The 26796-nt window shown below is 37.0% G+C and overlaps 1 long non-coding RNA gene across 1 annotated transcript in view; it reads right to left on the bottom strand.

The window, feature by feature from the left end:
- Positions 1-23263, bottom strand: part of LOC147914767 (uncharacterized) — a 35144-nt gene extending 11881 nt beyond the window's left edge. Inside the window, exon 1 of the long non-coding RNA XR_015554973.1 lies at positions 23183-23263. This is a non-coding gene — a long non-coding RNA (uncharacterized LOC147914767). The remainder of the gene's footprint in view (positions 1-23182) is intronic.
- Positions 23264-26796: the final 3533 nt, after the last annotated feature.

Below are 26796 nucleotides of genomic sequence, written 5' to 3'. Positions count from 1 at the left end.
AAATAAGAAATAATAATTTAAATAGCCTCACACCTCTTCAGGACTAATTTTGCCACCAAAAGAGTTTGGGCAGCAAATATAGGAAAAGTCTATTGGTTTCCAAAATTTTGGGGCTTCCAAATTACAGATAAGGGATTGTGGCTTTGTAGCATATAACTTATAGGGTTGCCAGGGGATGGAAAAAGATACTATGTGTAAAGGTCTTGGAAGAGGAGTTAGCACATAGGAAGTACTCCATAAATATTGGCTATTATTATGATTAGAATCAGAGCTCCTGAGGCAGCCCTCAGCCTGTCTGCTCTGTTATTCCTTGCCAGTCACTTCTCTTCTCAGTCCCTCCTTCTCTAACAGGAGGGCCTCTCAGAGGAGCCTAGAAAGGGGATAGGGTGAACAACTCCTATTTATGGAACCCATGTTATAGAGAGGCTTAGGCTGGGTGCTCAGCGAACTGTAATGTGAATTGTTCCTGAGGGAAAAGGCGTATGGTCTGCTTGTGGCCTTACTGCTGCAGTGATGCACAACCCTGAGGAAACGGCTTCTCCTTACTAAGTCTCAATTTCTCCATCTGTCAAATGGGGCTGGCTTGTCCCTCCCACCTAAATATGTGAGAGGAGAGGTATGACAACGTATACTCACTCTGGACTGAGGGATTATTTTGGTTTTTAATATCTTTTGAGCGGAAGAACATATACAAGGGTTTGCCTGGCCTCTCCTTATATACACAAAGGAAATGCCCCCAACCCTAATATTAACCCCTGCCTCCACTCCTGTCCAGAGCATGGAGGAGTGGCTCCTTGTTTCTCGCCCAGTCTTCTGTGCAATTGGAGTGGGCACTGCAGGTCTCTGCCTGCCCAGACCACCATACCCACCTCTATCCCCCATTTCTTGCACAGTAATGATATTCCTAGAGATCATTAAGGTAAGATGACCTTCCTAGAGATGGGAATGTTTTACTTGAGTCTTGTCAAGAAGTGGTGTTCGGTCTTATGAAATCTGGGAACTAACAGTCCAGGTATAAAGAAGAGCAAACACATCACTTACGGGTACAGGGTTTCTTTTTAGGCTGATGAAAATGTTCTAAAATTGTTTGTGGTGATAGTTGTAAAACTCTGTGAATATACTAAAATCTATTAAATTGTATACTTTAAATGAGTGAATTGTATGGCATATGAATGATATCTCAATGCTGTTATTTAAGAAAAGAACAGTAAACACAAATGCCTTGAGACTAGACAAACTCGGTATGAGTCACAAGATTTATTTGATTCACTGGGTCAGATTCAGTGGAGAATTCTCAGAGCAGAGCTTAGTCACAGTTCATCTATTAACAAAGGGTATGGAACTCAATTTCAGAACTCCTAATAAAAGATAGAGAAATACCCTATATTTTCAGATGTGATGTTCCCTGGTGGTGCTTCTTTCCCAGGAATGCACAGTTTTCATAGGCTTCAAGCTACTCAGCAAGTATGGCCTCCAACAGACCTGCAACCAGTAGGAGGTAGGACCTACTCATCTGAAGGGCTTCTTCTGTGGCTTATATAATTCTCCTTGCACGTGACATCTGGTATATTACTTAAGCTGGTAATTTTCCGTTGGATGCAAGCTTTGACAATAGACGTTGCCCCGGTTAGTTTCTGTCTTCTTTTGTGGTTGAGATTATTTTTGCTGTTTTATTTCATTTCTGGTCTTACGCAACTGCAAGAAAGCGTTTTATGAGGGCCAGTGTTACGCACCTTGCGGCTGGGCCTCTCTAACTTCCTGCAGAGGTGCAAGCGAGCCTTTGCTAAGAACTGGCACTTGTCCAAAACTGCGCAGGGCAGGGAAGCTCAAGTCTCTCTCACACACATAATTAAGGAAGAAAAAGAAAGCCAGTGTTGCTGGAGCTTAGGGAGGAAGGAGATAAGGCCAAAGAGGCAGGCAGGGACTAGATCGTATAAGGCCTTGAGGATCAGGAAAGTTTAGATTTTACAGCTAAGTGCAGTTGAGAGTCACTGGAAGTCTTTAAACAAGGATATGACAAGATCTGACAGGCATTTTTAACAGATCAATTTGGAGCCATAAATTTGGGGAAAATACCTGCAGTACGAATAACTGAAGAAGGCTATAGAGTATAAAAAAAGTATAGAAAAGTACTCTAGAGTATAAAAAGTACTCCTATGAATCAATACGATAAAAGACAAAAAACGCAGTCAGAAAATTAGCAAAATGCTTGAGTAGGCAGTTCCCTAAAAGAGGAAATCCAGATGGTCAATAAACATATAAAAAATGAATGAAAAATGAATTTTGAAAAATGAATCTCATTAACCAACCAGGGAAATACATGTTAAAACCTTTCAATAAATACCTGTATAAGCCACCAGGTTGGTAAAAGTGGGGGAAAAAAATCTGACATCACAAAAGAACTTTGACAATATCAACACAAACTCATCCTCTGGTGGTCAGAGAGTTAAACTGGTATAACCATTTTGGAAAATTGAGGATGTGCACTTTCATGTTTATTAAACAGTCCAATATCTATATTTTCCTAGATATAAATCTTAGAGAAACTCTTGCATGTAAGTACCAAGAGATATGTATCATAACGTTCATTCTAGCACTAGTAATAATTGAAAACACCCCAAGGTCCATGAATAGCATAATCTATGGTATTAATTATGGTATATTATATTATGAAATTTTACACAGAGCTACAGCTATATCCATCAGGATGGATGAGGCTCACAAACGTAATATTCAGCAAAAAGCAACAAGTCATAAAAGAATATATATAGTGGGATTCCATTTATATAATTGCAAGATTAATAAAACTAAACTATATTTTTAGGCATGTATACACGTGGTAAAACTGAAGTTAAGAGAATGATCAGAAAAAAAAAGAATAAGGATTGTGGTTATCTCAACAGGAAGGGAAGAGATGTCAACAGGAAGTAGCCCTCTGAGGTACTGAAAGTATTCCATTTCTATGAAGCACAAAAGTTTAAAATTTTGATGAAGTTCAATTTATCTATGTTTTTCTTTGGTTGCTTGTGCTTTTGGTGTCATATTTAAGAAATATTTGCTAAATCCATGGACACAAAGATTTATCTCTATATTTTCTTCAACGAGTATTAGTTTTAGCTCTTACATTCAGATCTTTGGTCCATTTTGAGTTAATTTTTGTATATAATGTGAGGTAGAGGGTCCAACACCATTCTTTTGCATATGGCGTTCCATCTCTAAACTTGTGTGTAGATCCATGGATATTTACTTTATAATATATTGTATATACTCTTCCATATGTGAAATATATTTCATAGATTTAAAAGCATAAATAGGAAACAATTGCTTTGGATACTGTGTGGAGTACCCTGTCTGTAGAGAATAAGTTGTAGTGAAACAAGAGAAACCAGGACCACCAGTTGGAATGTCTCATGGGTTTTTGGCTGAAGCAATAGGGAAGATGGTGGTGCTGTTAACTGAGATGGCAATGAATGCAGAAGGAGCATGATTTGGAGGGGAGAAACAAAATTATCTTTAGGATATATTAAATTTGAGTAGCTTTTTCAACATCCAAGTGGAGAAGTCAAAAAGACAATTGGATAGATGAATCTGGAGTTTAGAGAGGGGAGCAGAGCTAGAGATAAACATTTGGGAATCTGTAGCATATGGTTGTTATAAAGCCGTGGGACTGGTTGAGATAACATAGAGAAAGAGTGTAGACAAAGAAGAGAAGTGTCAAGGACCAGCTCTAGAGTATGCTGATATTTAGAAGATGGGCAAGGCCGTAGGTACTAGAACGGAGACTGAGAAGGAGCAGCCAGTGATGAAGACGGGAAATAGGAGAGTGCAGTTTCAGGAAAGCTTAGAGAAGAAAATGTTTCAAAGAGAAAGGAATGATCAAATTCTGCTAAGAGATCAACTGTGATTTGGACAGAGAACTAATTATTAGATTTGGCAAGACAAAGATGGTTGGCAACTTTGATAAGAGATTAGGGGAAGCAGGTAGAAGTCCGACTGGCTTTACAAAACACACTGGGGAGTTGAGTGCTCAGTGGCCACCATTTGGTTTATTCACATTTTTTTTTTTTTACAGTTGCCTTCAAATGAGCTCAGGAGGCATATTACTGACCACCCATTCTTCTTTATGAAGCAATGCATGCATTGTCTTTAAAGTGCACCTTTCATTGTTACATGTAGTTAGCTGGTGTACCATCAGAACTGAACCCAGCATACCCTTTTGTAAGGTCTCGCTTGCCCGGCAATAACCTACATGCCCTATAGTAACCATCTGTCCCCCTGGCCTCCTTCAAGTCATGACGCCAACCATCTGGTATTTCAACAATCCAGGGCCTGGCCAACACGGATCTGCTTATCTCAAAGAACATCACGTCTTGAAGGAACACAGAGTCCTTGCACGTGAGCTACTGGTCCTTGGAATGCTGGTCATGTAAGGGCAGTCTGTCTTGGGAAGCACGGAACCTTTGTTCCCCTGCCTACTTAAGCAACCGTCTCTCTGTACGCAGTAGCGGTGCGCAACTCTGTCCCGCCGGCCACTCCTGGACTCCCCGTATGCAAGTTCCCAGCAAACACTTATGTCTCACACAGCCAACTCGGGGTCTTTTCTTTGGTCTCTCTGGCACCTTCCCATCGCAGCTCACACTGCTGGGCTTGTGGTCAGACATTTTTCCAGTCTATGTTAAGGCTCACAAAATAGTGATTATCTAAATAAAAAATAGATTTTCCTGAAGCATTGGATTTTAGTAATGAGCAGAACAAAAAGTCCTCTAGTACTTCTCCCTCATATACCACATATGCCAAGAACTGATTCATTTTCTGCATATTAGTAATTAGTGGCTTCATCCAGCTCTGAACAGAATATTTGCTAGCATACAAACAGGACAGTAATTCCTCTTTCACATTGGATGCCATTGACATTACACAATGCCAAATAAGTTGATGGTGGAACTTTGCTAGTAGCTTATTTAGCTTTCTCTCTGAGCATATTTTTAATAACTTTGCAGCTGGTTTTTACAAACCTTTTGACAACAGTGAGAACTAACTGTTTTAGTACATAAGGAGTGCAACTTTGAATAAAATATCTGTAGTTTGGGCATCTTTCTGACTGTAGCAGAAATAATTGTTTAATTTTGTACCATTCTGTTTGTTTTAGTAATGAAAAATTTAACTGGGTTACCAGAGGTCACAGTGTTTTGTTAGAAATTGAAATGAAAGCATCATTAACTTCATGCCAAAACTTGACAAAGTTTCTTAGAAGATAACACAGTGAGAAAAAAAAATAACTGGATTGCTAATTTTCGGATATCCACTCTCACACTTCTATTCATATTTTTCTTTTTCACTTGTTTCTATGAAATTATCACATTTGCCTCTTCACTTATCTAACAATGGTGGTCCTGTTCATTTTTTACATTTATAAAGTTCTGAACTTGAATATTTACATTACTATTTTCATCATTATGTTTTTGCTCTAACAAAACACTTTCAAAGTCCTTGATAACAATTTTTTTAAACATTGGAGATATAAGGCCACACAATAGTAACCACAAGAAAAATTAAAATGTTGTGAAAATATTTTAAACCAAGATGAGTTGCACCTGGTAATGGAATATTAGTGGAGACAAACTGCCAGTTTTTACAGTGCATGTGGTATCTTCAAAAATAAAATGATCACAAAGAATGTATTGGGACTTAAGATTTGAAGACAGTAGTATAAGGTTAGCATTTTTCCTTTTGGGGAGGTAATCACCCCAAAATAACAACCAAAATGAGAAGAACAAACTATGAGACAAATCCCTAAATTACAAAATAAACGGGAAGGGTGGAGTATGGGAGGATGTTAAGAGCGCAGATTTTAGAAACATCTCACTAAATTTAGGGTTTGGACTTGGATTTGGGTCAGGGTTAGAGTTAAGTAGCAAAGTATACTGCTTGAAGGCTAAAGACATAACTTAAATCTCTTGTGTAGAGGCTGAATCTTTTCTTTCAAAGGCAGGAATGAGATTCACAGGTTAGCTGCAGGAGCTTCCCTGGACCCCATATGGTTCCAAGAAGCAGAGAAAGTGCAGCAACCTATGTATCACATGGACAAATTCTATTTGCAGAAAATAGTCTGTATCTGTTACAGTAGGGGAGAAGAGAGACTTTGCATTGTGAATATCACTGTCATGGCCTCTCTCCATTGGCTGGGGAGAAGTCAAGGTCAAACTAACTCATAAACAAAATACTGCGTCATAAGCCAAATTCCTGCTGGCTTGGAAAACAGTGGAGAGCCAGAGCAACAGGAAGCCGCTTGGACGGGCAGGAAGCCAGGAAGTACAGTGTTTGCCTAAGGAAGTATTGCTATAGCAACACAACTGTTGTGGTTACCAAAGTTTGGAACGACAGCCATGTGGACAAGCTGAATCTGGGACACTCTAAGCCAAAAACCCCAAGGAGGAGTGAAGTGGTTTTGGTTACTGACAGAAGTAGACACAAACTTCGGTGCAGAGCTCTCCAAGTTTGGTTCAGAGGACTCCCACAGATTATGATTAAGCTATGAACTCACAAACAAGATTACCAAAAACACAAGAAGGCAATAACCATGAGTGAGAGTCAGCAGAAACAAGAAACAGATTCAGATCCCCCAAAGATTTCAAGTATTAGAATTATAATTACATACATATAACATAAAACAGCTATATGTGAAGTGTTTAAATAAAGTATGCAATTAAAAAAGTGAACATTCAACTAGAAACACTCAGGAATGAACAGAAACGTTTTGGGAACAACCCAAAAGAAACCAGAAATAAAAAATACAATTGTTGGCAGCAGAAAAAACCTCAGTGGAGGGATTAACTAGATTAGATAACTCAAGTGAGAATTTGTGAACCAGAAGATACATCTGAAGAACTGATCCAGAATGCAGTAAAGAAAAACAAGGAAATGGAAAATAAGAAAAAAAGGTTAAAAGATATAGAAGACAGAATGAGAAGATCAAATACTTAGATAGAGTTCCAAATAGAAAGAATAATGAGATAGGAGAAGAGGCAATATATAAAGAGATAATGGCTGTGAATTTGCCAGAATTGACGAAAACCAGAAATCTAGACATTGAAAGCAAAGAAGAAAAAAAATGGAATAGGAAAAAAAATTAAAAATATAACTCAAGAAAAAACTGCAGAAATAAAAGGAGACGAGTCTGAAAATGAATAAATATATGAAATGAAATGAAAATAAATGAAAAATGAAAATAAATACATATATATGCCCTTTTACATATGCCCTTATATATATATATATATATATATATATATATATATATATATATAATTTTTTTTAAGTGGTCCCACATGGTCAACATCAATAGATGTCCTCATACAATTATCACATTTCAAAAATAAAGCATTCTTTGAAAGTCAAAGAAAATAAATCCCTTTATGAAACTGAATAAAGGAAACTTCATTTAAAGTGGAGTCAGGAGGCCAGAGGGGAGCTCTCATGCACTATCAATCACTATCAATCAATGTCAATTACAGGAAAAATTGTCAATTACATCCCCCATCAGAAAGAAGTGGTCAGCAGGAAGAATGTCAATTACAGACCCCAACAGGAGGAGATGTACATCGCATCCCCAATAAGAAACGGACTATCCCAGCAACTCAGCCAATGAGAAACCATCACCATCCTGAACTCGCACTTTCTACCGTGGACTTTAGTTCAAAACAACCACACTCAACTTCTCTTTTTTCTCTGTAAAATAACATTCCTCTCCATTGCTTGCTGGACTTGCCTATGGCTTTTGTTATTGCTTGCTTGTCCCGAATTGCAATTCCTCTCCTATTCCCAAATAAACCCATTTTGCTGGTAAAATAGCTGGCTGTTTTATTTTTTTAGGACAACAATTTATAATGAGGAAAACTGAGGCTGACTTCAGATTTCTCCACAATGTTCATTTCTAGAAGACACTGTAGACAGAGCAATACAGACAAAATCCTCAAAGAAAGAGGTGTGACCCAGGATTTTATATCCAATCAAACTGTTGCTTAAGTATAAAGGCAAAGAGTTTTGAAAACATAAGACCTTAGGGGTACTGTTTCCATTACCTCACTTGAAAAATCTGTCAGTGGACAAATTTTATCAAACAAGAGATGATTAGAAAGCATAAATTAGATAGCAGCATAAGGACTGCTGAGAAGTAAGACTAACACAACGTGAGTATTATTGTTATTAAACAGAAAGATAAACATTAAGAAAGATAATTAATATTGGGAAGTTGTGGAGAGAAAGGAGAGGTGGAAGGAAGAGGAAAGCTACTAAATTAATTATTGTTCAGAATAGGACATTTATAATACTGTCTAAAAAAAGAGAAGATTAGACATTAAACAAAAATACAAACATTCATAAACATCAGAAGAAAGGCACACGTAACCAAGCAAAATCTCACACAGGAAATTATTTTTTAACCTTGAAAACATGAATCATAATGCAAAATAACATGACATAACCGTGACTAACCATACTTTTCATATTAATAATTGTAAATCATTGTAACAATTATAAATGAGTTAAACTCATCCTGTAAAAGGGGAAAAGTCATATTGGACACAAAACAAAAATACTCCTACACCATAAAAAAAGAAAAACCTAAAACTAAGACATGCAGAAGATAGAAAATGAAAATAGAGAAATGATAAACGAATGGGTAAACCAGACTATGTCAATGCAAACAAGAGTGGTCACAACCTTAATTTCAGATATGACTGAGTTCAGGACAAAAAGCATTAAATGAGACAAAGAAGGGCACTTCATGTGCTCATCTGCAATTCAGAGATAACAGTTATGAATATGTATGTACAAATAGCATAGCATCAATATAAGCAGAGCCCTTAAAGCAAAAGTTAAGGTACACAGAAGTAGACAGAGACACGTTAGTGGCAGGATACTTTAATTCACCTCCTCAGTCCATAACAAAGCACACAAAAAAAGAAAAGGATATAGTAGACATAAATAACAATAATTAATAAGGTAGAGCTAATTGATATATGTCGAATTCTGTGATTCTGAAAACAAAGAATATACCTCCTATTTATATTCCCAATTAAAAAGGACATCGCAATAATTTCCAAAAAGATAAAACATTACAACAACTTTCTCTAGTAGTGACGCAATAAAATGAGAAGGCAATAGCATAACGAGGAATCAAAAGCCCCTACCCGCTTGGAAATAAAACAACTCACATTAAACAGCTCTTGGGCCTAAGAGGAAAATCCAAATGGAATTGAAAACTATTTAGAAAACAACAATAATAAAAATGTTACATATCAGAACCTATGTGATACTGCTAAAGGGGAAATGTTCAGAGGAAACATTATATTTTAAATACTTTCATAATATGCCACAATAGCAGATATATTGACGTGGATTTGTTCAGAATAGATAGAGATTGTACTAGGAGATTCCAAAAACCTACTACATATGTAAATATACTATTTAATAAGCAAAAATCACTTGCAGCAAAATTATAATCCAAAAATTAGTGGAGTTCTACGAATCAAAGTGTCTTTCAAACTCTTCTGGTATCAAAGCAAAAATGCAAGTCTGGACATTAGCAAGGCATGACTTTATTAAGGGAGACTACTTCAATAGGGAGACACTCAAAAACTAAGCCAGAAACTTCTCTGAGAAGGAGTGGGCAAGCAAAGCTTTTATATGTAGAGACCAGGACAGGTGGCAGTGGAAAGAGGAAAGGGTGTACTAAAATTGCTAGGGGGGTTCTTGAACTTAACGAACTGTGTCGAGTATTGCAAAAACAGGAACATCAGGGCAGGAAATTGTAGTCGGTGGTTAGGCACATGGGGTGGAGTTTGGGTCTGAGATGGGGCAAACAAGTTACAGTGCAGAGAGTCTGCATAAAGTTCAGGGCCTATCTGTCCTTTAGCTGATTAAAATTATGTCAAGCACGAAGTTTGACCAGCCTGGTCAATGGCTATCAGTGCCTGCTGAAATGATTTTGGTTTCTAAGCAGATATAAATTGCATATATTCCAGATCATGCTGATACAAACATATCCTAGAATCCAGCACTACAAATATTCCAAACTCGGTCTTATCCACAGGTGAAAAAAACACAAAGCAGCTAGAAAATTTCAGTATATTAACCAATAAGAAAGAATGAAAACAAATGGAGTAAGCATCCAAATGAAGGTAAATAAAGATCAGCAAATAAATCTAAGAAGGCAGAGAGAAGAGATTAAAAAAATAAAAGTAGAAACTACTTTATTGAAAACAAAAAATGGTAGAAATCAGTAACCCAAGAGCTGAGTGCCTAAAAAAAATAAACTTTTAACTAAGTTAATTAAGAAAAAAAGCAAAAATAGACTTGATGCAATAATTTGGAAATTCTAGATGAAATGGATTCTTTTCTAAGAAACTGTAATTTACCAAAACTGATCTCAAAAGAAACAGAAAGTCTAAACAAATCAATTACCATAAAAGAAAGTACAAAGAGCTATCCCCCCAAAAAGCACCAGGGGCTTCTCATAGATGGTTATGCTGCACCTTTAAGGAACGGATAGTTTCAAAATTATTTAATTTATTCTGGCACATAGAGAAAGAAAGAAACCTTCTAAATTCTTTATATGAAGCAGAATAATTTTGATACTAAATTTGACAAAGACTATAGCGAAAAAAACTGCCCATTAATCTCACTTATAGATATTGCTGAAATAATACTAAATAAAATATTAGGAAAAGGAATCCTGCAATATCTTAAAAGAATAACATGACAAAATGGGGTTTATTTCAGGAATACAAGAAAGATTAAATATTTGGACATATATTTTATGAATAGATCTAAGGAAGATCAACTCTATAGACTTTGAAAAAGAATTTGATAAAAACTTTTAATGTCTACTTTTGAATCAAAAATGTTCATAATACCCACTTACACCAATGGATAGATCATGCAGACAAAAAGTCAATACAGAAACAGCGGACTTAAATGAAAAACTGGACAAGATGGACCTAGTAGACATATACAGAGCACTCCATCCAAAAACAGCTGACTACACATTCTTCTCAAGCATGCATGGAACATTCTCAAGATAGACCATATGTTGGGAAACAAAGTAAGCCTCAATAAATTTAAGAAGATTGAAATCATAACAAGCATCTTTTCAGACCATAATGCCATGAAACTGGAAATCAACTACGAGAAAAAAACTGGGAAAGTGACAAAGATGTGGAGATTAAACAACATGCTACTGAACAAGCAATGGATCATTGATGAAATTAAAGGAGAAATCAAAAAATATCTGGAAACAAACGAAAATGAAAATATGCCATACCAAATCATATGGGATGCAACAAAAGCGGTCCTGAGAGGGAAACTCATAGCAATACAAGCCCACCTTAACAAACAAGAAAAAGCCCAAATAAGCAACCTTAAATTACACCTAACAGAACTAGAAAAAGAAAAACAAACAAAGCCCAAAGTCAGCAGAAGGAGAGAAATAATAAAAATCAGAGCAGAAATAAATGAAATTGAGACCAAAAAAACAGTAGAAAGGATTAATGAAACAAAGAGTTGGTTCTTTGAGAAGATTAAAAAAATTGACAAACCCTTAGCTAGACTTACTAAGAAAAAAAAGAAAAGGCTCAAATAAATAAAATGAAAAATGAAAGAGGAGAAATTACAACAGATACCACAGAAATACAAAGGATTATAAGAGAATACTATGAGAAATTATATGTCAAAAAATTGGACAATCTAGAAGAAATGGATAAATTGTTAGACTCATACAACCTCCCAAAACTGAACCAAGAAGAAATGGAGAATCTGAATAGACCAATCACAAGTAAAGAGATTGAAATAGTAATCAAAACCCTCCCAAAAAATAAAAGTCCAGGACCAGATGGCTTCTCTGGTGAATTTTACCAAACATTCAAAGAAGATTTAATACCCATCCTTCTCAAACTATTCCAAAAAATAGAGGAAGATGGAACACTTCCTAACTCATTCTAGGAGGCCAACATCACCCTGCTACCAAAGCCAGACAAAGACAATACAAAGAAGGAAAATTACAGGCCAATATCACCGATGAACATAGATGCAAAAATCCTCAACAAAATATCGGCAAACCGAATACAACAATGCATTAAAAAGACCATACCGGGCCGGCCCGGTGGCTTAGCGGTTAAGTGTGTGCACTCCGCTGCTGGCAGCCCGGGTTTGGATCCTGGGCGCGCACTGACGCACCGCTTCTCTGGCCATGCTGAGGCCGCGTCCCACATACAGCAGCTAGAAGGATGTGCAACTATGACGTAGAACTGTCTACTGGGGCTTTGGGGGGAAAATAAATAAATAAATAAAATCTTAAAAAAAAAAAAATAAAAAGACCATACACCATGATCCAGTTGGATTTATACCAGGGACACAGGATGGTTCAACATCTGCAAATCCATCAACGTGATACACCACATCAACAAAACAAAGAATAAAAACCACATGGTCATCTCAATAGATGCAGAGAAGGCATTTGACAAGATAGAACATTCATTTATGATAAAAACTCTTAACAAAATGGGTATAGAAGGAAAGTAACTCAACATAATAAAGGGTATCTATGACAAAGCCACAGCCAACATCATACTCGACAGGGAAAGGCTGAAAGCCCTTCCTCTGAGAACAGGAATGAGACAAGGTTGCCCACTCTCACCACTCTTATTCAACATAGTACTGGAGGTTTTGGCCAGAGCAATTAAGCAAGAAAAAGAAATAAAAGGAATCCAAATAGGCAACGAAAAAGTGAAACTCTCACTATTTGCAGATGACATGATTTTATATATAGAAAACCCTAAAGAATCCATTGGAAAACTATTAGAATAATCAACAACTACAGCAAAGTCACAGGGTACAAAATCAATCTACAAAAATCAGTTGCATTTCTGTATGCTAATAATGAACTAACAGAAAGAGAGCTCAAAAAGATAATACCATTTACAATCACATCAAAAGAATAAAATATCTAGGAATAAATCTTACCAAGGAGGTTAAAGACCTATACAATGAAAACTACAAGACATTATTGAAAGAAATCGATGATGACATAAAGAAATGGAAAGACATCCCATACACATGGATTAGAAGAATGAATGTAGGTAAAATGTCTATATTACCTAAAGCAATCTACAGATTTAATGCAATCCCAATCAGAATCCCAATGACATTCTTCACGGAAATAGAAAAAAGAATACTAAAATTCATATGGGGCAACAAAAGACCCCAAATAGCTAAAGCAATCCTAAGAAAAAAGAACAAAGCTGGAGGCATCACAATCCCTGACTTCAAAACATACTACAAAGCAATAGTAATCAAAACAGCATGGTACTGGTATAAAAACAGACACACAGATCAATGGAACAGAATTGAAAGCCCAGAAATAAAACCACACATATACGGACAGCCAATTTTCAACAAAGGAGCTAAGAACATACAATGGAGAAAGGAATGTCTCTTCAATAAATGGTGTTGGGAAAACTGGACAGCCACATGCAAAAGACTGAAAGTGGACCATCTGCTATCACCATTCACAAAAATTAACTCAAAATGGACCAAAGACCTGAAGGTGAGACCTGAAACTATAAAACTCATAGAAGAAAATATAGGCAACATAATACACGACATTGGTCATAAAGGAATCTTTTCGGATGCCATGCCTATCCAGACTAGTGAAACTAAAGAAACAATAAGCAAGTGGGACTTTATCAGATTAAAGAGCTTCTACAAGACAAATGAAACCAGAATCAAAATGAACAGACAACCCACCAGCTGGGAGAAAATATTTGCAAAACATACATCTGACAAGGGGTTGATCTCCATAATATATAAAGTACCTGCACAACTGAACAACAAAAAAACAAACAACCTGGTCAAAAAATGGGCAGAGGAAATGAACAGACACTTCTCCAAAGAAGATATACAGATGGCCAATAGGCGCAAGAAAAGATGTTCAACATCACTAATCATCAGGGAAATGCAAATCAAAACAACACTAAGATATCACCTCACGCCTGTTAGAATGGCTATAATCACCAAGACAAAAAACAACAAATGTTGGAGAGGATGTTGAGAAACAGGAACCCTCATACACAGCTGGTGGGAATGCAAACTGGTGCAGCCTCTATGGAAAATGGTATGGAGATTCCTCAAAAAATTAAAAATAGAAATACTCTATGAGTCAGCTACCCCACTACTTGGAATCTATCCAACGAACCTGAAATCAACAATCCAAAGAGGCTTATGCACCCCTATGTTCATTGCAGCATTATTCACTATAGCCAAGAAGTGGAAGCAACCCAAGTGTCCCTCGACTGATGATTGGATCAAGAAGATGTGGTATATATATACAATGGAATACTACTCAGCCATAAAAAAGACAAAATCGTCCCATTTGCAACAAAATGGATGGACCTGGAACAGCATTGAAAGCCCAGAAATAAAACCACACATATACGGATAGCTAATTTTCAACAAAGGAGCTAAGAATATACAATGGAGAAAGGAAAGTCTCTTCAATAAATGGTGTTGGGAAAACTGGACACATTTGCAGACGACATGATTTTATATATAGAAAACCCTAAAGAATCCATTAGAAAACTATTAGAAATAATCAACAACTACAGCATGTTATGTTAAGTGAAATAAGCCAGAAAGAGAAAGACAAACACCGTATGATCTCCCTCATATGTGGAATATAAACCAACACATGGACAGAGAAAACTGTATGGTGGTTACCAGGGGTAATGGGGGTAGGGGGTGCGCACAACAGGTGAAGGAAGACATGTATATGGTGATGTACAAACAAAAATGTACAACCAAAAATTTCACAATGTTATAAACTATTAAAACATCAATTAAAAAAAAAAATGTTCATAATAGAAGACACTTCCTTAACATGAATCTGTTTTAACATCCAAGACAGCTTATGTTCAATAGGAAAATATTAGAAGCACTCTCTTTAATAAAAGGTTAAGAAAATGATGACTACTATTTCCACTAACATTCTCCTAGATAATGTAATTATCTTTATAATTTGGGGAAAAACTACAAGTTAAAAAAATACTAAAACTAGGATGCCTGCTCTTGTCAGTTCTATTCAACCTTGTATTGGAGGTTCTAGCCAGGGCAATTAGGTAAGAAAATGAAATAAAAGGCATTTATATTGAAAAAGAAGAAGTAAAACTATCTCTATTTGCAGACGACATAATCCTATATGTATAGGAAATCCTAAAGAATCCACAGATTCATTAGGGTTAATAAATGAGTTCAGCAATGTTGCAGAGATATTAGATCAATATACAAAAATAGTTGTATTTCTATACACTAGTAATAACAATTCAAAAATGAAATTAAGAAAACAATTCCATTCACAATATCATCAAAAATAATAAAATACTTAAATTTAATAAAAGAAGTGGATGACATACTGAAAAAAAACAAAACACCATTGAAAGAAATTAAAGAAGACTTGCAATTAAAAAGATATCTGTGTTCATGTACTGGAACACCTAGTATTGTTAAGATGACAATACTCCCCTAAATTAATCTACTGATTCAATAGAATTCCTGTCAAAATTCCAATAGTCTTTTTTTCAGAAATGGAAAAGTTGGTCCTCAAGTTCATATAAAATTGCAAGGGACCCTGAATAGCCAAAACAATCTTGAAAAAGAAGTTCAAAGTTGGAGGATTCACACTTTCCCATTTCAAAACTTACTTCAAAGCTACAGTAATCAAGACTGTGTGGTACTGGCATAAGGATAGACATATAGATGAACGGAATGAATTGGGAGTCCAGAAATATCCATACACTTATGGTTAACTAATTTTCAACAAGGGTGTCAAGATAATTCAATGGGGGAAAAATAATCTTTAGCAAATGGTGATACCGAACCAAGCGGGCTCACCTCCTGGTGAGTTAAATAAGACTCTACACCAGTGGAAGTTGTCTCACAAAGTAAAGCGTATTGGCAGCAAATAGGAGGCCATGAGGAATCATTTCCAAAGTCATGGAGTCCCCAAACAAAGTAAAGCAGGAACTTTTATTTGGTTGGGGAACAAATATTCAAAAGGGAGAGGTGGGTATTCTCTTACACTGGTTCAGTTGGAGAACATGCTTCCACATAATGAGGCCTAGGCTCCTCCTGGAGAGATCTTTGCATTAAAAATAAGGCAAAGGTCATGGGCATAGCTCTTGTGGTGAGGCTTGGTCGGTTTCAGGATGGCTGGTGGTTACATCTCCCTTGAGTGCCTCACTTGGTCTGTTTCAGGATGGCTGGTGATTATATCTCCTTAACATACAAAAGGAAAAGAAACAACTTGGAAAAACAATTGATTGCTTCCAAACCCACCTTTGAGTTTCTCGAGGCCCCAACTCGGTGACAATGGGTCTGGGACAACTGGATATCTACGTATAAAAGAATGAATTTGGAACTCAAGTACCACATACTATATACAAAAATTAACTCAAAATGGATCAAGACCTAAATGTAAGAGCTAAAATTGTAAAACCCATATAAGAAAACATAGATATAAATCCTTGTGACCTTGCATTAGACAATAGTTTCTTAGATATGACACCAAAAGCACCAGCAACAAAAGCAAAAAATAGATAAATTGGACTTTAATAAAATTAAAAATTTTTGTGCTTCAAAGAACACGATCCAGAAAGTGAAATGATAACTTACAGAATGGGATAAGTATTTGCAAGTTATATATCTATCTGATAAGGGATTTGTATCTAGAAAGGATATAGAACTTTAACAACTTAACAATAAAAGACAACCCAACTAAAAAAATGGACAAAGGATTTGAATAGGCATTTCTCCAAAGAAGAAACACAAATGGCCAATAAACACATGAAAAGATGCTCAACACCACTAATCATTAGGGAAATGCACATCAAAATTACAATGAGATACCACATCACACCCACTATGATGGCTATAATAATCTTTAAAAAGGACAATAACATGTTGGCGAGAACGTGGAGAAATAGGAAGCCTCGTACATTGCTGGTGGGGAAAAAAGTGGTTCAGAAGCTGTGGAAAACAGTTTGGCAGTTCCTTAAAAAGTTAAACCTAGAGTTATTATGACTGAGCAATTCCTCTCCTAGGTGTATACCTTAGAGAAATGAAAACATATATCCACACAAAATCTTGTACACAAATGTTCATAGCAGCATTATCCATAATATCCACAAAGTGGAAACAACCCAAATGTCCATCAACTGGTGAACAGATGAAAAATGTGGTATATCCATAAGATGGAGTATAATTTAGCTATAAAAAGGAATGAAGTTCTGGTACATGCTACAACATGGATGAATCTTGAAAACATTATTGAAAAAAACTATATACAAAAGGCCACATATTGTATATGAAATGTCCAGAATAGGCAAATCCATATAGACAGTAGATTAGTAGTTACCAGAGGTTAGGGGGAAGGAAGAATGGGAAATGACTATTAATGGCTATGGGGTTTATTTGGGGTGACAAAAATGTTCTGGAATTAGATAGTGGTGATGGTTGTACAGCCTTGTGAATATACTAAAAATCACTAACTTACACATTTTAAAATGGTGAATTTTATCATATTTTAATGTATCTCAAAAATATTGCCAAGCTTCAAGTTTATCATATAGTAGAGAATTTTTCAAAAAATGAAAAAAATAATTTTGAGGGAATGGAAGTGCTAAATTTATAAATTATTTGCAGATGATATGATTATATACCTGGGAAGTCTGAGAGAAAAACACAGAATTTTATAGATTATAAGAGAATTAAGATGGATTGGTATGAAGTTAATATTCAGAAATCACACTCATTTTCATACAAAGAAAGAATAGCAGTTCGAAAAGATCTAGTTACAATAGCAACAAGAAAGAAGGAACTCCTGGGATCAATCTAACAAGAAGTGTGCAAAATCTGAACAAAGAAAACTTCTAACTCATTAAGGGAAACAAAAGGTTTGAACAAATGGAAAGGCATAACTTAACATAGGATAGGATGACTCAACATCATCAAACTAAAAATTCTTTCTAAATTAGTGTTCAACACACTCCCCTCGTTCTAAGGATTTTTTTTTAAGAGACAGACTGATTCTAAAGTTTATAAAATTAAAAAACCCAAACATGTTTGATCAAGAAGAGAAATGACAGAGAACTAGTCAAGCCAGAGAGTAAAGCCTGTTTTAAAGCTGTAATTATAGCTGCATGGAGCTAGAGCCTAAACAGACAGACATAGCAATAGAGCAGAATGGAGTCCAGAAATAGACCCAACTCCATGAATGAATATATAATCAAGTGATTTATTAAAGCACTAGGGTAAAAGTGAACTATGCAATGCATATTTGAGGACAACTGGATAGTCATCTTAGAAAAAAAAAGCTGTTGGATCCATGTCTCACACCCTGATCAAGATAGATCTTAGGTAATCAAAGATTAAAATAGAACAAAAATGCAGTTATCAAAGTAATAGAATAAATCATTGCATAAATTTAAATATAATTTCCTAGAAGCTCAAAAGCTGCTAAAGAAAAGCTTGAGAAATGCAATCCCATATTTTTAAAAATCCTGCATGGAAAAAGTTACCCTAAACTAAGTCGAAAAGGCAGTGGCAACTTGAGGAAAATCATTTGATACAGTATCACAAAGGGCTAATTATCCTAATATAAAAGAGCACCTAAAATAACTAAAGAAAAAAACAACTCATTACAAAAATAGACAAATCATGTGACCAGGCAATTCAGAGAAAAGGTAATACTGATGCCTCGAACATATGGAAAAAATGTTAACTTCACTCGCAATAGAATGCAAGTTAATGTCCCACTGAGAGATCATTTTTGAACTCTCTGATTAGCAAAGAAAATATATTTGATAATGTAATGTGTCGCTGAGCCTATGGGAAACCAGGCATTATTCATTTCCGTGAATGGGTAAATTGTCCTCCATGAAGAGTGATTTGGGCAGTAACTTTAAAAGTTACAAAATTCACATACCTTTTGACTCAGCAATTATGTTTCTAGGAATTTGTCCTACAGATAGATACAAATGAGTATGAACTGACATTTGTGCAGTTATTTGTTATTTCAAATGCATATGAACTGACATTTGTATAAAGTTATTTATTAAGACTTTCTTTGTAATTTGAAAAATATCTTTGTGTCCATTCAAGAATTCTCGGGGCCAGTCCTGTGGCACAAACGGTTAAGCTCACGCGCTCTGCTGCAGCGGCCCGGGGTTCGCTGGTTTGGATCCCGGGCGTGCACCAACGCACCGCTTGGCAAGCCATGCTGTGGCGGCGTCCCATATAAAGTGGAGGAAGATGGGCATGGATGTTAGCCTAGGGCCAGTCTTCCTCAGCAAAAAAAGAGGAGGATTGGCAGATGTTAGCACAAGGCTGATCTTCCTCACAAAAAAAAAAAAAAGTTTCTCTGCAACTGTAAAAAAGAATGAGGCCACTCTTTGTGTACTGATATGCAAGGTTGTTCTAGACATACTGTTGCATGTAACAAGTAAGGTGCAGAAGAGTATATAGCCTAAACTACTTATGTAAAAAAAGAGAATTGTGTGTATGTAAGTATTTTCTTGTATATTATAAAATATCTCTGGAAGGATACATAACAAACTGATCAGTACTGGCTAGGGGATGTGGCTGGAGGGAGACCTTTTGCTGTTTGACCTTTTCCAATTTTGAATCATGTGAAAATCATATCTATTTTTTAAATAAACTAAGAATATAAGAGGATTTCTGTAAAAAGTAGTAATCTTAATTTCACATTTATAAACCATGTGTGAACAAAATTACTACTTTGCTTTTTCCTCTGACATGGCCAAACTCTTTTGACTACTTGATGGACCACCAGTTGACCACTTTTTGAGCAATACTGTCCTAGAACTTGAAACATTCAGATCCCAAAATGTCTACCGCAGTTGGGCCCAGTACCTGTATCTATATCCCATTAGGACTAAGTATTAAATTCTTATACCAGAGATTAAATGGAATCTTATTAGAGAAGTTTAGTTCTTAATTCAATAAATACTTGTTGAAAACCTACTAAGTAACATAATGCGTTATGCAGAGATAAATGTATCATGGCTCCTGTTATCAAGAAGCTCACAACCATGTTAAAATACTAAACTATATCCAACTGTATAAAATATGTCCCAAAGACTCCAGCAACACCATGGCTATTGGTTAAAATTGGCTTTTTATAACACCCCTGTGTGGTGCTGGCCTGGTGGCATAGTGGTTAAGTGCGTGTGCTCCGCTGCAGCGGCCCGGGGTTCGCAGGTTCGGATCCCGGGTGCACACTGACACACCACTTGTCAAGCCATGGTGTGGTGGCGTCCCACATAAAGTGGAGGAAGATGGGCATGGACGTTAGCCCAGGGCCAGTCTTCCTTAGCAAAAAAAAAAAAAAAAAAAGAGGAGGATTGGCAACAGATGTTAGCTCAGGGCTAATCTTCCTCATACACACAAAAAAACAAAAAACACCCCTGTGCTTAGGTTTACATCTGAAAAGATACACATAAAATTGTTATTGGCAATTATCTCTGTTGAGTGGGATTGGTTAGAAGGAGATCAGGGAAGACTTTTACTTCTTTAAATATTTCAAAAATGAAGATGGTGGGACTATGAGTGAGTGAGTTTATTTTTAGGGGTTTTGTTTTTCAAATAAAAACAGGAACAAATCAAAAGTTTTAAACAAACACATACTTATTTCTTTATATAATTAAAACAAATTCTCATATACCACTTTCCCACCTCCCTTCACTTAATAGTTAGTACCAAAACTTGGTACTTTGTGTTTTCCTTGCCCCTTGTTAAGAACACATCTCTTTTTTCTTAAGAAGAATGTGCAATATAGCAAAGGATGAGACCATCACCCCAAATCTGGAACCTAGAAACTGAATTTACTGCTTATTTAAGTAAGGAAAACCTATACTGATCAGACAAAATCTCATTAAGCAAAGCAAACATAGGATTTATGGGAATTGTTTGTCTTGGGAAATATTGGTTACTGAGGCAGGAGTAGTTGAAAACAAGCCTTAGAAGCATGGGTTACAGAAGCTCGTTTCCTGTTACTGAGACGTGTTTACTGTAGCAAGTTGTCACTGATCAATTAAACAGGTTTAAAACCAGCATTGGTGTTTATTTGTTACCATGGCTATAAAAATATCAGTCTTTTGCTAGGTTTGTGGGGATTTTTTTAATTCTTAAAAAATAAAGGGCCAGCCCCAGTGGCCTAGTGGTTAAGATTGGGGCACTCTGCTTCAGCAGCCCAGGGTTGGTTCCCGGGCACAGACCTATACCACCCATCTGTCAGTGGCCATGTTGTGGCAGAGGCTCACATACAAAAAGAGGAAGATTGGCAACAGATGTTAGATCAGGGCGAATCTTCCTCACCAAAAAAAAAAAAAAGGGATGTCTCTTTTTGCCTGTCCTTGATGAAAAAACTAGAGGTGTCTTGCACTGAGAAGAAGCAATTTTCTTAGACTTATAATTTGTTATTAAAAGGCCTTAATATAGTGTATTAGTTTTCTATTGCTGCTGTAACTGATTACTGTAAGTTTAGTGGCTTAAACAACACAAATTTATTATCTTATGGTTTGGTAGGCTAGAAGTCTGACACAGGCCTTACTAGGCTAAAATCACGGTGTTAGAAGGGCTGCGTTCCTTTCTTTTTCCAGCTTCTAGAGATTGCCCACATTCCTTGACTCATGGCCTCCTTCGTCCTTCTTCCAAACCAGCAATACAGCATTCTTCTGACCCTGGTTTTGTTGTCACATCTCTTTCTCCAATCCTCCCCTCTGCCTCCCTCTTTTACTTATAAGGACGTTTATGATTATACTGGGTCGACCTGGATAATCCAGGCTACTCTCCCCACCTGGAGGTCCTTAACTTAATCCTGGCTGCAAAGTCCCTTTTGCCATGTAAGGTAATGTATTTACAGGTTTCAGGGATCAGGATATGGACATCTTTAGGGAGCTGTTATTCTACCTACCATACATGGAAATGGGATTGATAAATATATCAGTTAGGATTGCACTTGACTGCTTAAAGAAGTAAAAGATCTCTTTGTCTCGTGCACCAGGAAGTCTGGAGACGGGAAATCCAGCACTGGTATGGTAGCTCAACAGTGCTGTCAAGGAACCTGACTCCTGTCTAGCTCTCTACCATACTCAGCAATGACTGCTAAGCCTCAGGCATCACACGTGTCTGGGCAAGAAGAATGCCGTGGAAGAGGCAGCACCAGAAAATTCCAGTTTACATTCTTTAGCCAGAAATGAGTCACTGGGGCCACCCCTACCCACAAGGAAATCTGAGAAGGTAAGTTTTTGGCTTTCCTGCTTCTCTAAAAAAGAAAGGAAAATTGAAATAAGGGTTGGAATGAGTGATAGAGGCGCTAACCTACAGATGACTGCAACTAGGTGAATTTAACAAAGAACTTTAATTATCTGGTTACTGAAGAGCAGGTACCAAGTGTAGGAATTTTATTGGACTGCTTGCTACATGTATTACTCAATATCTGTTGGCCCTAGGTTCAATATTGATAAAAAGACTCACAAGTTACAGTATGTTCCCCACACCGGTTTACTTAGCTTTAAAAGACAGACAGTAAACAATGCCCATGGCCAAACAGCAGAGACCTTCTGACATCTGGCAATAGGTTAGGTACGGCTTCCACTCTCCTCCACTCCTCAGGGCTCAGTCACAAGAGACGAGGTTGAACCCGGTGCACACAACTTCACCTTAGGGCACCCTTTCTATTCCCTACCTGTGTGTATCCCACGCTTGTTGCACAGCCTTTCTAGGAATAAGTGCCAAGTCACATCACGTGCCTCCCCGTGCAGCTGCAACTCATCAGTCAGAGATTTCACAATAAATGCTTCTGTAAACCAGGTGCAATCTGACCTGCTAACATTCCACATTTATCTTACTTTGCTACGTTCTGGAGAGCAGAGTGGCAAGAGGGCAAATCTAAGGTCATATCCCCAGGGTTCCTGGGGTAAAAGTTCAGATCAGCTGAAAACCCTTTTCTTGCAGCTACCAGGTACTTAATAAATATTGTCCCTTTCTTCCTCTTGAATTCAGAATCAGCTGAGAGATACAGAAGTCAGACAGATGAAGGTCAAAATATTACCTTAATAAAGCCGACTGGAAGACATGGCCAAGTGGGCATGCTCACGCTTTTCTCAGACTTATCCACTAGTCACTGGCCCAGTTGAATAACACAGGCTTCCCAGTAGAATACAGGTCCATGGAGGAGAGCAGACCCACTCTCTGCAAGACAAGGGTCTAGAAAGGGTAGGGGAAGGGCTGAGCTGTTTATTCTCCCCAACTCACGTGTCCAACTAGTCACTCCTATTCCCCTGGGGAGGAGTAAATAAGGAATGGGGAGAGGCTCAGTGATTCTCAGTCCTCCTGGCAGTTTGAGGTCACCCAGGGAATAAATGTGCAGCCAGAGTAGAGAACCACTGGTCTAGCCAAAGTTATTGTGTATGGAAACTTAGGGGGTGGAGATAACTGTTCTTTCCTATAATTAGGAAAGTTCATTATGTGTGTGTGTGTGTGTGTGTGTTCTTTTCTTTCTTAATTAAATGTTTAATTTTAAGATGATTGTAGATTCACATACAGTTGCAAGAAATAATACAGAGAGATCCCATGTAGCCTTTATCTAGTTTTCCTCAGTGGTAACATGTTGTTCAACTAAAGCACCATATCACAACCAGGATATTGACATTGAGACAGTCGAGATACAGAACATTTCCATCCCCACAAGGATCCTTCATGTCGCCCTTTTATAGCCATACCTGTTTCTTTCCCTCCCCTCCCCTTTCTTGGAAGGTTCATTTTAACCATGCTTTGCTCTTTTCATAAATGGCATATTTCTTTTGCTGTTTTTTCCTTCCTTTTAATACAAAGCAAATAAAGACAACTGTTTTCAATTTCTTGTATCAGTAAGACTATCTTTAGGCACCTAAAACCTATTGCCTCTAGGCTTGTTTTAACACTCTTGTTTGAAAGAATTATCTGGAGTCATTTAACAGTTCTTTGGGGGAAAGAGTGAGTAGAAAAATAAGTTCCTTCATAAAATATTCTTCAGACATTCTTCACTTAGTTTGTAAATACCATGATCAATATAGTTTCCTTTCTCCTTTGCTCTGGAGAAGCTTTTATATTTAAGATGACTGTGGCAATTAACGATCTCCCTCCTGATTAAGTTTTCAGTAAACCAAATAATTAGTGTGCTTCTGACTGTATCAGAAACTAAAACACAATTGGGACTTTGTTCTTTGATGATCCTTCATGAGACACCTCAGCGTCTCAGGACATGTCTCTCACTTGGTTTACATCATTGAATTTCTGGCATCATGTCAGAAGATTCTCAGAAATGTCCTTGCCTCACATGTCTTACCACCTTGTCTCTCCAGTTCTCCTGGTTTTCAAGTCTCCTTCTGGCCTCATTTACTTCCCTAGCTTGTAGGCTCCATCATCTATCATTATTGCCAGCATTCTCAACTCTCTCAAATTTTTACTCTTCTGTTTCACATGTGCTATAACCCCCTAAACAACAGTCTCCCTTCTCCATTCCTGTTAGGAGGTAACTTGGTAAAGAAAGTACAACATTAGGTTTTACATCTGATAAATATAGATTCAGATCTTAATTCTGCTATTTTATCTGCAGTGGACATTTACTAGTTTTTGCTCACCATCATCCAACCCCTTTTCTTTTGGCAACAGCATCCCAATTCTCTGGTGAATTACCGCTCCAACACTGTATTCCAGTCTTGGAGCCAGCTCCCCTAACTAAGCATATGACTCTTGCTGGGGCAAACAGTTTCTCTCTCTCTGGAATTGGACTCTGGAGTGGAGTGATCCAAAGACATTAAGTGATTTACATAGGCAGCTGTGTCCTAAACAATCAGTCTATTCATTTCTACTAGCGAGACCTGTGAAAATGCTTTGGTTTCATCCTCTACATATTGATTCATTAGCCTCCCCTTTGTTTTGTCAGCTTGCACATATCCTTTCAATGAAATTATTTTTATCTTATACTAGCCAGAGTAATTTTCTGTTGTTTGCAACCACAAAACCCTAACTAACTAGCTGTAGAAGCTTATATTAGTGACTTAAATGCTGTATAATCAAGAAAATTATATTTATGTATATGGATGTCATGAGGATTAAATGTGAAAACAAACTTGAGGGGGCTGGCATGCAATAGCCATAATAAATCCATGACCTCTAAACTCAGGTGAACCTCCAACAGAGGTTAGCCATCTTTTTATTTGTTCTGGGCCATCTGCTTCTGCAAAATTCCCTCAGCAGATTTTACAAACATTTACAATTTTCTTTAGGCTGCCCATTCAACCTCTCCCTCAATCTCAACAGCCTGTCTCAAGTGTAACAGGAGAATGTCAAGGAGACGGAGGTACCAGGTTTGCAGAATCTTGGAAGGTTTTATTGATCTTGTGATTCATGCCGGTGCCAAGATGTCTCAAACTCAGCTCGTAAGAATAAACTCTTGAAAAAACATACACTCAAAGCCATCCCAAATGTACAACATTGATCAGAGTCTCCTTATCGTTATCTACATCCTCTAATAAGTGTTTGTAATACTTGGAGTGATTCAGTGGTTCCTTTTGCACATGTGTACCACTCTGTGATATGCATGTTAGACTGGGTAGATTGATGGAGTGAGGTTGTAATCTACTCTGCTGCTAAAATTCTTCCTCCTAATTTGACAATGTTGGGCTTAAAGGTCTTATCTTTAAGTAGTTTATCTTCTTGCTGTGGGCTTTGGGAATGCTGTGAAAGTCAGCACTATTCCATGTTTAAACAACTGTCAGGATCAGAACGATCCTGCTTTGTCCTCGTACCAGAGATCCTATTTGAAATTTTTTATACCTTCTTCCAAGTCGATCATCAGAGCATCAAGATTACAGGCGACTACAAATAATTTATGTAGTACAGGATGAGAATTATGTCTTAATTACCAAAGAGTCTATAAAGCATTCTCAACCTAACAAAAATACAAACATATTGGTATAAAACAACTCCAGCCATAAATTTATACAATCCCAATAATAAATAAAAAGTAGCACTATGAGATGAAGGAACATTGGCTAACTTGAAAAGGTAGGTTCAGGGTATCTAGAACCAAGCCTTATACATTTCTCACTGATTTCTGGATAAAGAGGCTCCCTTTGTATATTTTTTTATCTCCCTCCCTCCCTTTCTCTCTCCCATCCTCCCCTCCCTTCTGTCCCTCCCTTTTTTCCTTCTTCCTTCCTTCCTCCCTTCCTTCCTTCCTTCCTTCCTTCCTTCCTTCTTCTCTCTGTTTTTAAAGCTCCATAAACAATCTAGGACTAGCATTAAGTTTATTAGACATGGCATTTTCTCAGTACGTACATTTCCAATTTTCTTTCTATTTAAAATTTCATTTTATTTTGCAGTTTTACCCCTCACTACTGAAGTTTTTCAGTGTTCAGATATTTCTCCTTGGATGAAACATGAGTTTCTTCTTGTGATTCCTGATCAGTTTTAAACCTTAGAACAGCCGTAGCGCTGCTGCCTGGTTCTGGGCAGGCTTGGGGACTGGACAGGCTTGAAGCACAGAGATGGTTTCATCAGTCTTAGAATGGAGACTCTGGAGGGTCAAACCTGTGGAGAAGTTCTGAGTAATCAGTCTTTTTTTTTTTTTTTTTTTTTAAAGCCTGAAGTCTTAAGGTTTTTTTTTTTTTTTTTAATTTA

Source organism: Ceratotherium simum, chromosome 17 (genome assembly GCF_057802395.1).
Source record: "Ceratotherium simum simum isolate JZ-2026a chromosome 17, ASM5780239v1, whole genome shotgun sequence".
Taxonomy (NCBI): domain Eukaryota; kingdom Metazoa; phylum Chordata; class Mammalia; order Perissodactyla; family Rhinocerotidae; genus Ceratotherium; species Ceratotherium simum.
This window is presented reverse-complemented; position numbering and strand designations above follow the sequence as displayed.